The sequence below is a fragment of the Gorilla gorilla genome, chromosome 8 (assembly GCF_029281585.2).
Source record: "Gorilla gorilla gorilla isolate KB3781 chromosome 8, NHGRI_mGorGor1-v2.1_pri, whole genome shotgun sequence".
NCBI classification, from domain to species: domain Eukaryota; kingdom Metazoa; phylum Chordata; class Mammalia; order Primates; family Hominidae; genus Gorilla; species Gorilla gorilla.
This window is the reverse complement of record NC_073232.2, coordinates 15610324-15625803: the sequence shown is the minus strand read 5'-3', so window position 1 is coordinate 15625803 and position 15480 is coordinate 15610324.

Genomic DNA, 15480 nt, shown 5'->3' with positions numbered 1-15480 from the left:
TCTCTTCCTGCTGAGGCTCCGAAAAGTTCCAGTCATGACAGAAGGCAAAGGGAGAGCTGGTGTATCACATGGCAATAGCAGGAGCAAGGGGTGGGGGAAGATGCCAGGCTCTTCTCAATAACCAGATTGCACATGAACTAACAGAGCAAGAACTCACTCATTGCAATGCGGATGGCCCAAGTCATTCATGAGGAGTCCACCCTCATGACACAAACACCTCTCACCAGGCTCCACCTCCAACATTGGGGATTACATTTCAATATGAGATTTGGAGGGGACAAACATTCAAACCATATCACAGCCCCGGTGGACTAATATATTAACCAAGTGATAATGGTAACCTCTAGTGAGGGAAATGGACAAAATGGAGAAAGAAACCCACATTGCTGAGTCTTACGCACCTTCTCCTTCCCTATTCCTTAAGTAATGGAGGCTAACTCTTCCCGATGGGAGTTAAGGCTCAGAGAAACACACTGATTTGAAGAAATTATTCAAAGCTCAGGACAGCCTTTCTGCACAGGAATGGTTACAATAGGCCATTCTATCAGTTATCTATTACTGCTTAACAGAGTGCCCCAAACTGAGCAACTAAAGCAACAAGTGTTATCTCACAGTTTCAGTGGGTCAAGAGTACAAGACTGGCTAATCTCAGTGGTACTGGTGCAGGGTCACTCATGAAGCTTCAAGCAACATGTTAGCTGGAGCTGCAGTGTCATGAAGTTCCTGAAGCTGTAGGCTCCAGTTCTAAGCTCACTCACAGGGCTTATTTCCTCATCTCACAAACCTCTGTTTGGGCTGATCACAATGTGGCAGCTGACTTCCTCCAGAGCAAGCGTTCTGAGACCAACAGTAAGAACAACCAAGATGGCAGCCGCAGTATGTTTTATAACCCACCTGCAGTATCTTGTATAACCCACCTGCAGTTTCTTGTATAACCCACCTGGTTTCTTGTATAACCCACCTGCACTATCCTGTATAACCCACCTGCAGTTTCTTGTATAACCCACCTGCAGTTTCTTGTATAACCCACCCGCAGTTTCTTGTATAACCCACCTGCACTATCTTGTATAACCCACCTGCAGTTTCTTGTATAACCCACCTGCAGGAAGGACATATCACTGGTTCTTCCACGTGCTATTGGTCACACAGAAACCTCACACAATGTAGGAATGGACTAACACAAGGGTGTGAATACTGGGAATTGAGGACCAGTTATTTGCTGCCACCTTGGAGGCTGACTACCATTTAAAAAGTCTCAGAAGAGAGTGTGGAGCCCAAGTATCCTTATCAATTCTCTGTGCTCACTCACCTGAATCCATTCCTTTTCCCAAACCCATCCCCCCTGACTAAATAAAGGTCAATAGAACCCAACATTTCCTTTACATGTACTCATGAAAAAGAAAAAAAAAAAGAAGAAGAAAGCTAGTGTCAGGTAAAGTAGTAAAGTGCGAAGAGAGTCAAATAGTTATTTATCCATTATATTTGTGAGCAAGTGGCATGTCTGGAAAGACCCATCTAATCACAAAGAAGACAGAAAGAAAAGTCATGTTATATAATGTTGACACCACACAGTTAGAAAACACACACACAACCCACAGCAAGGGAAAATTTGGGTCCTAACCTAGAAGGTATAAATTGACTCTTCACAGTTGGTTTCTGCTACAAAATAACTTTAAAACAGTATTGATTCAATAAAACAGCATCCTAAAGATAAGATGATGAAACAAGAGGGAGATTGGAAATGAAAGAAATTAAATTGTCAACCACAACCACATCCCTTTGGAAGTCATTAATTAGAAAAAGCAGGAAACAGAATAGTCATCTCTGAAAATCAAATTAATGACATAAAAGAAATACCCCAATATAGATTAAATAGAAAAAAGCAATGAGGGAGAAACTAATAAATAGAAAACACATGAGAATATTATTGTACCTACAGCAGAAAAATCCAACAGATTGACAAAACGATGTATGAAAAGATAGAAGTGAATGTCTCTGAAATGGAGAAAGTATTGAAGCTGCAAATCGCAAAAGCACAATGTGCCTAGGGAAATTCGATATAGAAAGCTTACCACCAAGATTTGTCCTAGTAAAGATTTTGAAATTCAATGATAAAGAAAATAGTTCTTCAGGCACCAAGCAGAGAGAGCAAGTCGCTCTAAAGAAAGATGTGATCATGGTTGGTTTTACGGTGTTCTACAAATACCGTTCAATAAGAGAAGACATCAAAAAATACCTACAAAGTTCTGAGAAGAGAAGGCACGGGGCCAAGGATATCATGCCTAGTTAAGATGTCATGAAGACATAAAAGCGACACATATATATTCTCAAACAAGGAAGAACTAAAGAAATGTAATGCCTAGGAGCCTTTCTTTCATTTAAAAAAAAAATTCCTTGGCATTAAAATTCATCGGCCGGGCATGGTGGCTCACAGCTGTAATCCCAGCACTTTGGGAGGCCAAGGTAGGCAGATCACAAGGTCAGCAGATAAAAACCATCCTCTCCAACATGGTGAAACCCCATCTCTACTAAAAATATAAAAATTAGCTAGGCATGGCGACATGTGCCTGTAATCCCAGTTACTCGGGAGGGTGAGGCAGGAGAATTGCTTGAACCTGGGACGTGGAGGTTGCAGTGAGCCGAGATTGTGCCACTGCACTCCAGCCTGGCGACAGAGCTAGACTCTGTCTCAAAAAAAAAAAAAAAAAGAAAAAAATTATCCATTGCAGAATGAATTTAAATGTAGAACTCATGAAGGTAGAAGCTATGACGGAAGGGTAGGTAATCAGCACCTAATCCATTTAAATATAAAGCTAACACTTAATAACTATACAAGTTATGGTCATAGAACAGAATATGCATGTTATAAACCTAGACAATAAAAAATAATAATAAACAACAAAAATTGTCATTGAGGGAGGGGAGCTATGAAACATTGAATGATTGTGAAAGGACTCATTCCTTCATTTTTCAAAGCAAAGTATCAACAGATACTTTCCTAAAACCTGAATATGAGTTTACCAAAAACAAAACAAACAAACAAAAAAACCTCCTCATGTCATAAGGAGTGCAATCTTGTAATATTTCTGAAAACTTCTCTTAATTTTAAAATCATCTTTAGGTAATAGTAATAGCTATTCTTGGGATGGTATTTATTTAAAAATTAAGAATTTGTTCAGTATTTTTCTTCTATTTAGTTAAATCTAAAAAGCCGAATTTAAAAATAACATCTAGCATATCATTCCATTTTTATAAATGTATTAAAGACATAATTATCTATTTATTCTTCCCCTTCTTTCTGAATAAATATATAGAAAGAGTGCTGAAATAACAGCCTAACAATTGTGATAACAATTTCTGGGTACCTGGCTTGGATGCTTATTTTTAGTTTTATCTTTATGCTTTTACATTCGTTGATTTCTTTACAATTTGTAAACATTATTCATCGGAAAGAAAATGGAGACAAATGTGTCAAGATGTTATCCATGGTTAAAACTGGGCAGTAGGACCAGAAGTGATGATTTTTTTCTTTATATTTTGAAGTTTTCTTAATTATGTTGAAGTGGAAATTTTTTTAAAAAAAAGAAAAACATTAAAATGGGAGAGATTTTAAAAATCATCTAGTCCAGATCTTTTATTTAATAAATTTAAATAAATGCAACACACATTTATTAAGTGCCTACTGTATGCAGATCAATTGAAAGATGAATAGGATATAGACTTTGCCCTTAAACCAGTGATGTGCTTGAGTTGGCTTGTGATCACACACGAGGGTTTATTTTTAAGTTTTCAGGAATTTAGGGTGCTTTTTGTTACATACAGTTATTATTTAAAATTAAATTATATACTTCACTGTAGTATTTTTCATGCTGGTGAATATCTTTAATCTTATTTTGATATGCCACATTATAAATAAAAATGGGCTACCAACAGTGCCTTTCTTAAAAAATTATATCCAGATGTAGTGGCTCATACCTGTAGTTCCAGCTACTTGGGAGGCTAAGGCAGGAGGATCACTTGAGCCTAGTTGGCTGAGGCTGGAGTGAGCCATGATGGCATCACCTGCATTCCAGCTCAGGTGACAAAGCAAGAAAAAATTAATAAATTTTGTCCAAAAAAATAAATTATACAAACTTAGAATTAAATAAGTTATATTGAAATTCTTAAATTTTGTCTAAAAAATTATACAAACTTATAATTGAATAAATTATATTAAAAAGAAAAGTATGGTGCAAATGTAATTGTGGTTTTTGCCATTAAAAGTAATGGTAATTTTTAAAAGCAATTAAAAATATTTTGGCCATTACAAATAATAAGTACCCAGACACTTCTAAGTGATTTTATTCCATGCGCTGTTTCCTGGGCTCTTGGGAGCCGGTTCGCATGTTGCCTCTGTCTGGTGGAAACCTGTGCCGTGAGGGCTACTGCACACCTCTTCTCAACTCTCCTTCAAGGACATCGCATTGAGAGGCTAAATTTGGCTTTCGTGGGAGGATTTTCACCAGGGAAAGCATTAACTATTACACATTTGAGCTTGACTATTTTAAAGAAGTCATGAGAAAAAATGGGAATGATGTAGATTGTACTTCAATGTTTGCCACGCTTGTAGCTATGACGTGAATAGCACAAATTTAAGGAAAGAAATATTCTTCCAGTATTTGGAAACTGTCGCTCAATTCAGTAATCACTCATGTTACTGAAAAATGAATGAAGTTACAACTATGTCTTCATTGTTTCAGTTTTGTCTTGCTAATGCAAATGGAAATACCAGCCAACTGTCACAGCAGAAGTACATTCGTTCTTCAATTGCAACCATGCGTTGGCGGCAGTTACTGGAGTACAGTTAATACCAACGAAAGCATCTCGTGAGAATCAACTGACTAACTGGAATTGACAATAAAAGGTATCATATGATATAATATTTTATTATTATTTTTAAGTGGCATGCTATATACTCTTTATATTGGTGAAAGCTGTAATAAACATATGAGTGTGTATGTGTGCACCTGCTCACATACAGTTTCTTTTAGAGTTGGTCATTACATATTCCAACGCAAAACTGTTCATAATCTAGTGTGAAAGAAAAATCTGTGAAAAACGATCAATAACAAAAGGCAGAATGAAAGAATCAAAGTCTTAGCCTATAAGAGAACAGTGTGATCATCTGCCTGGTGAAAGAAAGCAAGGAAAGAATCCAAGGTTCAGAAGGATGATGAGAATGGTGCAGTTCATTCCGTTTGCCAGCAAAATCAATCATCGCCAGAACTCAGCAGCCTTTCTCCCAGCAGCCCATGGAGAATGACAGCCTCTTTTCCCTCATTCTGCTTGTATGCTGTATGCACATGAAATCGTGTTCATTTTAAACCAAATTCACGAGATTTTGTGCTACCAAGATGCCTAGGAGTGACGTGATCAATAAACCGAGAACCAAGAAGAGATTTCTCCTCTCCAAATCACCGTTCCATCCCTTCCGTCATTCCTCTGTGATTCTTCCCACAGGAATCCTCTTACACCTACAAGCCTGAGCAGTCAAGAGAACTGTGGCACATTACAATATATGACAGGGGAATTTTCTAAAGAGACACACATCCCTGACTGATGCAGAAGCTTCATCTGAGGATGCAGGAAGTGGAACAGCCACTGCGTCATTGCCTCTTCTAAACAGAAATGGAATCAGTGGGAATAATTATAAAACTGGAGAATATATAAAAATTACCTCTAAAATAAACCTATCTCCTTCCTAAGAAGTAGCCATGCTCACCAGATGGAGTGGAAAGGCAATTGGGGAAATGGGTGAGTCCCACCTGGGCCTCCACCCAGCTGGGTGACCCAAGACCTTCATTTTTATCACCTATAAAATGAAAGTGTTCAACAGGCTGCTTTTCATGTCTCTTTTCAGCCCTAATGTTTCTTAATTCTAAGGACTAGCAGAGTAGAGATCTCTCTCTAAGGAAATTTAAGAAGTTCCTAGTCCCAAATAGAGTCTGTTTTGCTACAGTGCATGTTTGTGCAATCTAAATTAACTCATCCATGACTGACGATTTGGGGAATATCCGAATGGGAGAAAAGGCATGCTGACTCACAGTTTTTACCAGGAGTTTAGATTTTGTACCTCCCAGTAACAATAGCCTCAGGCAAAGTCCACCAGCCCAGCTGAACACAGCCAGGCACGGAGGATTCAACACAGCACTGCATACTCAGGCGACCCAAGTGTGCTCCAAAAGCTCACAGTCGGAGCATCTCAGGTAAGCCTGTTGGAAATGCAGAATCCCAGACCCTACTCCAGGCTGACTAAATCAAAATCTGCATTTGAACAACACCCCAAGGTTATTCATATGCATATTGGAGTTTGAAAAGCCTTGATACGTTCAACATTCATTCGTGGCACTTTCTGCTACTCAACTCAGTTTTACCACCTGTTCTTTCTTGGACCTGCTTATTAAGTGGCTCACCCACTTCTGTTAAGCTACTGATATGGTTTGGCTGTGTCCCCACCCAAATCTCATCCTGAATTGTAGTTCTCATAATCCCCATGTGTCATGGGAGGGACCTGGCAGGAGGTAATTGAATCATGGGGTGGTTACCCTCATGCTGTTCTCATGATAGTGAATGAGTTCTCATGAGATCTGATGGTTTTATAAGGGGCTTTTCCTCTCTTCGCTCTGCACTTCTCCTTGCTGCTGCCATGTGAAGAAGTACGTGTTTGCTTCTCCTTCCGCCATGACTGTAAGTTTCCTGAGGCCTCCCCAGCACTGCAGAATTGTGAGTCAGTTAAACCTCTTTTCTTTATAAATTACCCAGTCTCGGGTGATTCTTCTAAGCAGCATTACAATGGACTAATACAGCTACCTACAATTTTGTTTTGGTTTTAAGGGATTGAAACTGTCATTTTTACTCTGATTCTTTCTCCTAGGATTCCTAATGTTTTTGTCAGTACTGTGGCTAAAAATTTGCAACATTCTTTTTCCCACAAGCCTTGTTATATTTTAGTACATGATTTTGCAATACATAAAGTTTTTTGTGATCTTGTATATAACATTATAGCAGAAATGCCAATATACTGCTTCAGTTCAGTTCTATCTTTAATAAATTAAGTTATTGAAAAATAAACATCCTTTTTTAAGCTAGTGTGGACTATTTGGGAAAAGAAGGAAAAGTAATTGTCCCTTATTCTTTACCAACCCAACCTCAGGAGGGTTGCTTTCCTTTCCCTCTTCCCCAAACCCACACACTACTACTGAAAGCAGTGTCTCTGCTCTTGGCTCTTGGTATGGGAACCACAGTGAGTATGAATTACTGATCATAAAAATTTGGGTCTGATATTTAAAAATTCATTGCATCCTCACCCTAATAAACCTAGTAACCCTTTGTGAGGCTACAAAAAAAAAAAAAGGCATATTTGCTTGCCTGGGGGGCTTCTCTTCCAGTTCACCTGGGTAGAATTCTGGGTGTAGTTCCCACTTCTACCACTAGGGACCACTCCCGTCCCCAGGGACCTTGTCTCAGTCCTGGACCCACAGCATCCATTCCAGTCCCCAGAGCTCAACCACTGGGCAGGGAAAGCTCCCAGGAAGGGGCTCCGCTTCACTTTGGTTTTCTGTGAGCCACGTTTTCTGCTTATAGACCCGGGAGGTAGGAGCTGACCCAGTCTCCCACCGGCTCCTGCGCTGGTGGTTATGGCCAAGCCAGCCTGCACACCCCTGAGGCTGGAGAGGAGCATACTGCCCAGCCCGCCGGGCCCCGCGCTGCGGCCCTCAGACCTCTCCTGTTAGCTTCAGCGCGGTTCTCCTTCTGGCCTAAGGAAGCTGCTCTTCTTCCAAACCATCTCTCTCAAAATAGGTTGCCAGCCACTATGGTCTACTAGAATTGAGTTTCCCTATTTGAAAAAAAGGTTTTGTCTTTAAAAAGAAAAAAAGAAAAAAAAGGAGTCCAAGGAAGAGGCCGATTTTATTTATATTTGATTGAAATATTATTCCCTAATCCTCCATTATCATTTTCATTTCCCTCTATCTTTCAGCATTCTTTATTATTCCAGGGCTAGACCTGCCGTGGGTCTGATCACACCATTAATAATGTGACTTAAAAGCCTGTAGATGCACACCCGGGAAGGCTGCCTCATTGGTCGAGCACTGCAGGGCCCTTCTCAAACGGACCACCATCACTGGGCCAGAGGCACTGACCCCTGAACATTACTTATACCTCCATGAGGAACTAGTGAGGCTACAGTGCCCAGACGTTTGGCCTACCAACAGTACTGATGTTTCTGTAAAGGTATTTATAGATGCAATTAACATTTAAATTATAGACTTTGAGAAAGGAAGACGGGAAGGAAGGAGGGAGGGAGGGACAGAGGAAGGGAAAGAAGGAAGGAAGGAAGGGAGGGAGGGAAAGAGAAAGAAAGAGAGAGAGAGAAAGAAGGAGAAAGAAAGAAAAAAGAAAGAAAGAAAGAAGGAAAGAAAGAGAAAGAAAGAGAGAGAGGGAGAGAAGGAGGGAGAGAGGGAGAGAGAGAGGGAGAGAGGGAAAGGGAAAGGGGCAGGGAGGGAGGGAGGGAAAGAGAAAGAGAGAGAGAAAGAGAGAAAGAGAAAGAAAGAAAGAAAGGAAAGAAAAGAAAGAAAGAAAAAGAAAGAGGGAGAGAGGGAGAGAAGGAGGGGGAGAGAGAGAGGGAGGGAGAGAGGGAGAGAGGGAAAGGGAAAGGGGGAGGGAGGGATGGAGGAAGGAAGGAGGGACGGAGGGAGGGAAGGAAGGAAGGAGGGAAGGAGGAAGGGAAAGAAGGAGGGAGGGGGGAGGCAAAGAGGGAGGGAGAAAAAATAACACCAGGTTGCAATGAGTGATTTCATGACTTACAAGATTTGAAAGTGGACAGACTGACAGCTTCACTGCTAAGGAGCTTCTAAGCTGAAATGAAAACTGGAATCCCAGACTTTTTCCCACATCTGCTCCCACATTGCTGTGCATATAAGCACTAGGTTTCTGTCCCTCTGACTTCACAACAGAAAAGTAGATACTGGAATTCCTCTATATATCACCTTTTTAACCACTGCTATATCTTTCTGGGGCTCTTGCTAAAGTAGTAAGATTAATTTATATGATGAAAAGTGTTTTTCGTTTCTTTTCCTTTTTTTTTTTTTTTTTTTTTCTTTTTGAGATGGAGTCTTGCTCTGTTGCCCAGGCTGGAGTGCAGTGGTGTGATCTCAGCAAACTGCAACCTCCACCTCTGGAGTTCAAGTGATTCTCCTGACTCAGCCTCCTGAGTAGCTGGGATTACAGGCGTGTCCCACCAGGTCCGGCTAATTTTTGTATTTTTAGTAGAGATGGGGTTTCACCATGTTGGCTAGGCTGGTCTCGAACTCCTGACCTCAAGCAGTCCACCCCACCTCGGCCTCCCAAAGAGCTGGGATTACAGGCATGGGCCACCGCGCCCTGCCTGAAAGTGTTTTTCTACAGGACACATTAGCACTTTCAACAACCACTAGTTCAGAGACTCAGAAGTCCCTAAAAAGTGGTTCGCAACCCTGGGGGCACACTGAAATCACCAGAAGAGTTTGTCAAAGCTACCGATGCTCCAGCCCCATCAAAAAGTATTAACTCAGAATCCTCTGTGTAGACCATGCAGAGGAAACTCCTTTAAGCTCCCATAGTGACCCAGCCATGCAGCCAGAGTGGAGAAACCACATCCTGAAGAACCAGGAGTGGGCCACCACCACTATTTGTCCCTGAACTGATGTCACAGTCATTGTTCAGTGGAGCCTGTAGTAAATTGGCTAGCACAGGCTTATTTCTCAGCTTGACTCTCAGCTTGGCTCTCTGGGGGACCCGATGTCCTTTCGGGCTCAGCTTACCAGTCATTTGACATTTCAGCCCCCATCCAGCATCGGTGACACCACCAGCACCATGGTGGAGTGGTGTCAAGAGCAGAGGTTCAGGGTCAGATACAAGGTCACCTGACCTACAAGCCAAGGCATTGGGCAGTGACCCTTCGTTTTCATCTCTGTAAAATAGGAAGAATTATCAAAATTCAACCAATGGGGATGTCTGTAATATTAATGGAATATGTGTAATATTCACTACCATACCCATCAAAATAAATTGCTGCTGTGAGTAATAGAGGTTCTTACCAAGAGCTCAACAGGTAAGAGTCAGGAGGTGCTTCTGGGATTCCAATAATTTGGAATGAAATGATGATGAATTGCAATTTGGTCGCAAATAAAAACAAGACAAACTAATAGGACTTGAGGTAGGAAGTGCTTGTGTTTGCTCTCTATGGCAGCCATTGAGGCTGCTCTCAGATCTGTGACTCGGGCCTTGATCCTTTATGGCATTTCTTGACACCCTTTCCTGCCCTCCCCACGATTGCTGCCTTCTCAACCTGCACGAGCCAGCCAGGATGATGGTGACTGATACTCTCCAGTCTCTGTCCATTGCAGCATGATTTGTAATTATAAAGAGTAAGAATAACAGACATATTGAACAATAAAGGGGAAGTTGAATACATGATGTCTTTGTTTTTCAATGGAATTGGTTTGAAGAATTTCAAAAGAATTACAAAATGCTCACAAGATAATTTTAACTGACCCAAAAGCAAGATCAAACTGATTCTGTAGGTCAATTTTAATTGTGCATGTAGGTGTGTGTTTGGAAAAATAATCACTGTATCGAGCACCTATGATTAGAAGCCTATCTTGAACGTTACCTCACATGCTCATCTGAGACTAGCCAAGTATTCCTTGTTTTAAAGAGTCAGTTACCTTGTCAGTATATCTAATAAATGACAGTATCTACGCAGTCACCTTGAGTGCTTTAGGAATTAGGTGGGGAGGAAGATTAATTAATAAAGATAGATAATTTTTTTCTAAAAATATTTACCTTTAGACATTTCTCTGGCTCCTCAAGACATCTCAGAGATTAAATTTCATCTATTTTTTTTTTTGTGTCCCAGGTTAAGGCTTTCCACCGTTTTTCCTTGGGAGCACATGAGATAGCTGACATGCACAGCTTGCACACACCTCCATGCACTGACAGATTATTCTGGGAGCTGTGTGTTTATCTAAAAGTCTTAATACCAAGGAAGATGAGAAAAAAAAAAGCCATTGAAGGGCAACTGGAAATCTCTCCCACAGTGAACAGATATAAAAAGCCCCAAGGGCTCTCAAGAAGAGCTTTCGGGAACTTTGAAAATGGATTCACGTTCAGAAAATGCTGTTTTGTAACTCTTGTTTCTCACCCAGACCAAATCTGAGTTACAGGCAGTTCAAAACAAGCACAAACAGGGCTCGTGGTGTTACTAGGTTGGCTTATTTTCTGGAAATACAAGATCTTTCCAGAACTTCTTTATTAATTGATATGAGTAAAACTTTCCCCCTTTCCTGTCCATCAGACAGAAATAGTCACACCTCAGAAAATGACTAAGTGCTTTTGTAGTAAACCTCAGATGAAGACTTCAAGGAAGTGATTGGGGTGCCTCTTGCACCACCAGTGTCTTACGTGCATGTGAATACTTTAAATATTATTTCAGCTCCAGCATTTATTACAGTCCCTGTAAGCTTCTCAGAGGTAAAAAGGCAATAATCCAATAGTCAACCAAGTGGTGACTTGGAAATGGTATTTATGCTCAGCCTTCCACTTGTTACGTTGTTTTCCCAAACACCCCTCATCAGGTTGAGAAGCTAAATGCCAAGACGTCACCCTGGCCTCCTTTCTCCAAAGTCAGATACTGTCAGTCTGGGTTAGGTTCCAGGAACCTGTATTTTCCAAAAGTTCTGAACATGATTTTAGTATGTTTAAGACTTGAAGTCCGCAAGCTTGTCAGGGAAACATTGTACTACGTTGTAAATAATTATATTGATAAATTAACATACAGAGGCAGAATGCTATGAATTAACAACTATAATATTTAGAAATGTTTTTCAGCGATGCTGCTAAAAGAATTTTGCTGTATGTATAATAAAAGTTAATAACCCTTAATAACCCACTTATTGTTAGCTGGGCATGGTAGCACACACCCTGTAGTCCTAGCTACTCGGGGGCTGACGTGGGAGGACTGGTTGAGCCTGGGAGGTTGAGGTTGCAGTAAAACGTGATCGCATCACTGCACTCCAGCCTGGGCGACAGAGCAAGACCCTATCTCATAATAATAATAATAATCTACTTATTAAACTACTGATAAGTAGCTCTTGCTATATGTAAAAATATATGGAGGTGCATCTCATTTTATGTAAGAACTAAATTAAAATCTTGCATATTTTATTGGTTACTGACCCACCATTAAGAATCATAATTATAATCATTGATACTATTATAGACAATCTGAAAATAGGGCAGTTTGTAAGAGATAGTGTCTGTTAGCATTTAACTGGGAAAATGAAAAACTCTTCAAGCATTTACACAAAGGAAACTCATTGCAGGGAGAGGGTAACATGGGTGCGGAAGGAACTGAGAAGCCACATTGAGGCAGCAGATAACCCGGGGATTTGCAACAGCAGGAAACTACTGCTGCCCTTAGGCTGGGGGCAAGAGAAGGAAGTAATGCCACCTGGGACCTGGAGCAGCTCCATCTAATGGAAGCTGGAACCACCTCAGGTGTGTCTGTATGGTCAGAGCAGGATTCACAATGGGGTGCAGGTGCTAACAGACATACCACATAAGGCTGTTGGGGAGGAAAGCAATGCCCCACCCTCTCCCTCCCAGCCCTCCAGTCTCTCATCAATTAGCTGAACCCAATGGAAAGCCAATAGACCTGGGAGCCCAGGAAGCACAGCCCGGGATTCAACCCTCCTGGATACAGAGCAGGGCAGGGGCAGGATGAGGAATGGATCTGTGGGCAGCAGACACAGAGAGGCCCAGCACAGAGAGTCAGAGATGCTGTGAAGGTAAGTACCTGGGTGATTAAAGGTGTAAAGAGAGGGGAAAGATGGTCAAAAACCAAGAAGGTTGACAAAGTTTAATTACGGGCCAAGACAGAATTATTGACTATGAACTTCAAACTGGAACAACAGGCAGAGATCAGGCTTTCTGCTTCTGCTATGAATTCGACCCTCAAACATTAAAAAATACTGAAAACATATATTGTGTAAGGATAAAACATATATTGTGAACCCCAAAAATCTGAGACAGGTCTCAGTTAATTTAGAAAGTTTATTTTGCCAAATTTGAGGATCTGCACCCCTGACACAGCCTCAGGAGGTCCTGATGACATGTGCTTAAGGTGGTCAGAGCACAGTTTGGTTTTATACATTCAAGGAAGACATGAGACATCAATCAACATATGCAAGATGAACATTGGTTCAGTCTGGAAAGATGGGACAACTAGAACCAAAAGCAGGAAGACTCAAGCAGGGAGGGGGCTTCCAGGTCATAGGTAGGTAACAGACAAATGGTTGCATTCTTTTGAGTTTCTGATGAGCTTCTCTAAAGGGGGAATCAGATATGCATTTGTCTCAGTGAGCACAGGGGTGACTTTGAATAGAAGGGGAGGCAGGTTGGCCCTAAGCAGTTCCCAGCTTAACTTTTCCCTTTGCCCTAGTGATTTGGGGACCCGAAGGTTTATTTTCCTTTCACAATATCAAAAGTCATACTGATGTGGTCACTATTAAGAATTGTTCTTGTGTTCTTATTGTTCAGTTCCCACCTATGAGTGAGAACATGCAATGTTTGGTTTTTTGTCCTTGCGATAGTTTGCTGAGAATGATGGCTTCCAGCTTCATCCATGTCCCAACAAAGGATGTGAACTCATCATTTTTTATGGCTGCATAGTATTCCATGGTGTATATGTGCCACATTTTCTTAATCCAGTCTATCATTGTTGGACATTTGGCTGGGTGCAGCACACCAACATGGCATGTGTATACATATGTAACTAACCTGCACATTGTGCACATGTACCCTAAAACTTAAAGTATAATAATAAAAAAAAAAGAATTGTTCTTTATTTCAAACATCTCATGACTGTCAGGTTTCAGAAATATAAATTAGTCTGAGGTATAGTATACATACTAGAGAAAAGAAAGATGGAAAAGGATATCTGATTTTCTTAGAATCACTTGTAAGTAACTCGGTTGAGAGTGAATAATTTTTCTTACGTATAATGAACTTTTATTAACATTCTTTTTTTTTTTTTTTTTTTGAGATGGAGTTTCACTGTTGTTGCCCAGGCTGGAGTGCAATGGCACGATCTCGGCTCACTGCAGCCCCCACCTCCCGGCTTCAGGCAATTGTCCTGCCTCAGCCTCAGGAGTAGGTGGGATTACAGGCACCAGCCACCATGCCCGGCTAAATTTTTTTTCTTTTTTGTATTTTTAGTAAAGATGTGGTTTCTCCATGTTGGCCAGTCTGCTCTCGAACTCCTGGTCTCAGGTGATCCACCTGCCTCGGCCTCCCAAAATACTAAGATTACAGGCGTGGGCCACTGCGTCTGACCTTAGTATTCTTCTTTTCTTTTGTCTGTCACAGCGAATTTAAATGGACAACACTTCTGATTTATAATCAGTTTTATTTTCTTATTCTTGGAGTTTTTTTTAATGTCCAATACTTCAAATAATGTCCAATAACATCTGATACTTCAAATAATTCTATATTTTATGAAACTCAATTTGGAGATAAGATATATTAACTTCATTGCTAAGCTTCATTGAAATGTTTAGCCTTAGAATTTGCATTTTTATTCTAGTTTGGAAATTTACATCTATATTATATTAGAAATGCTAGTTTCTGGATGGTCTATAGATAAGGAAAATAATGAAAGAAGAGAAGAGAAGAGAAAAGGAGGGGAGGGGAGGAGAGGAGAGGAGAGGGGAGGAGAGGACAGGAGAGGAGAGGAGAGGAGACAGAAGAGAAGAGAAAAGGCATCCAAGCAAGGATTTGAATCCCTTCAAAATCTATTGAGTGAAATGCAGGTAAATAATAGCTACACTAAGGAAAAGAACTATAACCTATTCAAAGAAAATACTTTTACTTTAAAAAGTCATTGGCTAACCTTGTTTATATCAACTTATTTTTTACCTTATAAAATATACTTTGTATCAGATACGTAGACTAAATTTGTTTTTTTCTAATCTCCGTATGTGCAAAAACATCTTTGTACTATGTCATTCTGCTCACAGATTTACTTCTAAACTTTCTTTGCCACAAATATCTTAAAATAAAAATTATTTAAATGTTAGTTTCTGTCTTGCTGTGGTTGTGAAAAACATGATCTTACATGACCCAACAAGAAAAACATGATCTTACAGACCCAACAAGCTCAATGATCTCTAACAGAATAAAAACAAAACACATTTGGCTTTAAGCATATCATAGGCAAACTTCTAAAAACTAGAGGCAAAGAGAAAATCTTGAAAGCAGAAAGAAATGACACGTTACATAAGGGAACAAGAATTATTTCTAAGTTTTCATAAGAAGCAATTTCCCCCAAATTAATTTATAAATTTCATCCAATCCTTATGAAAATTGTAGCATTTTTGGTAGGCATTGACGGATTCTAAGATG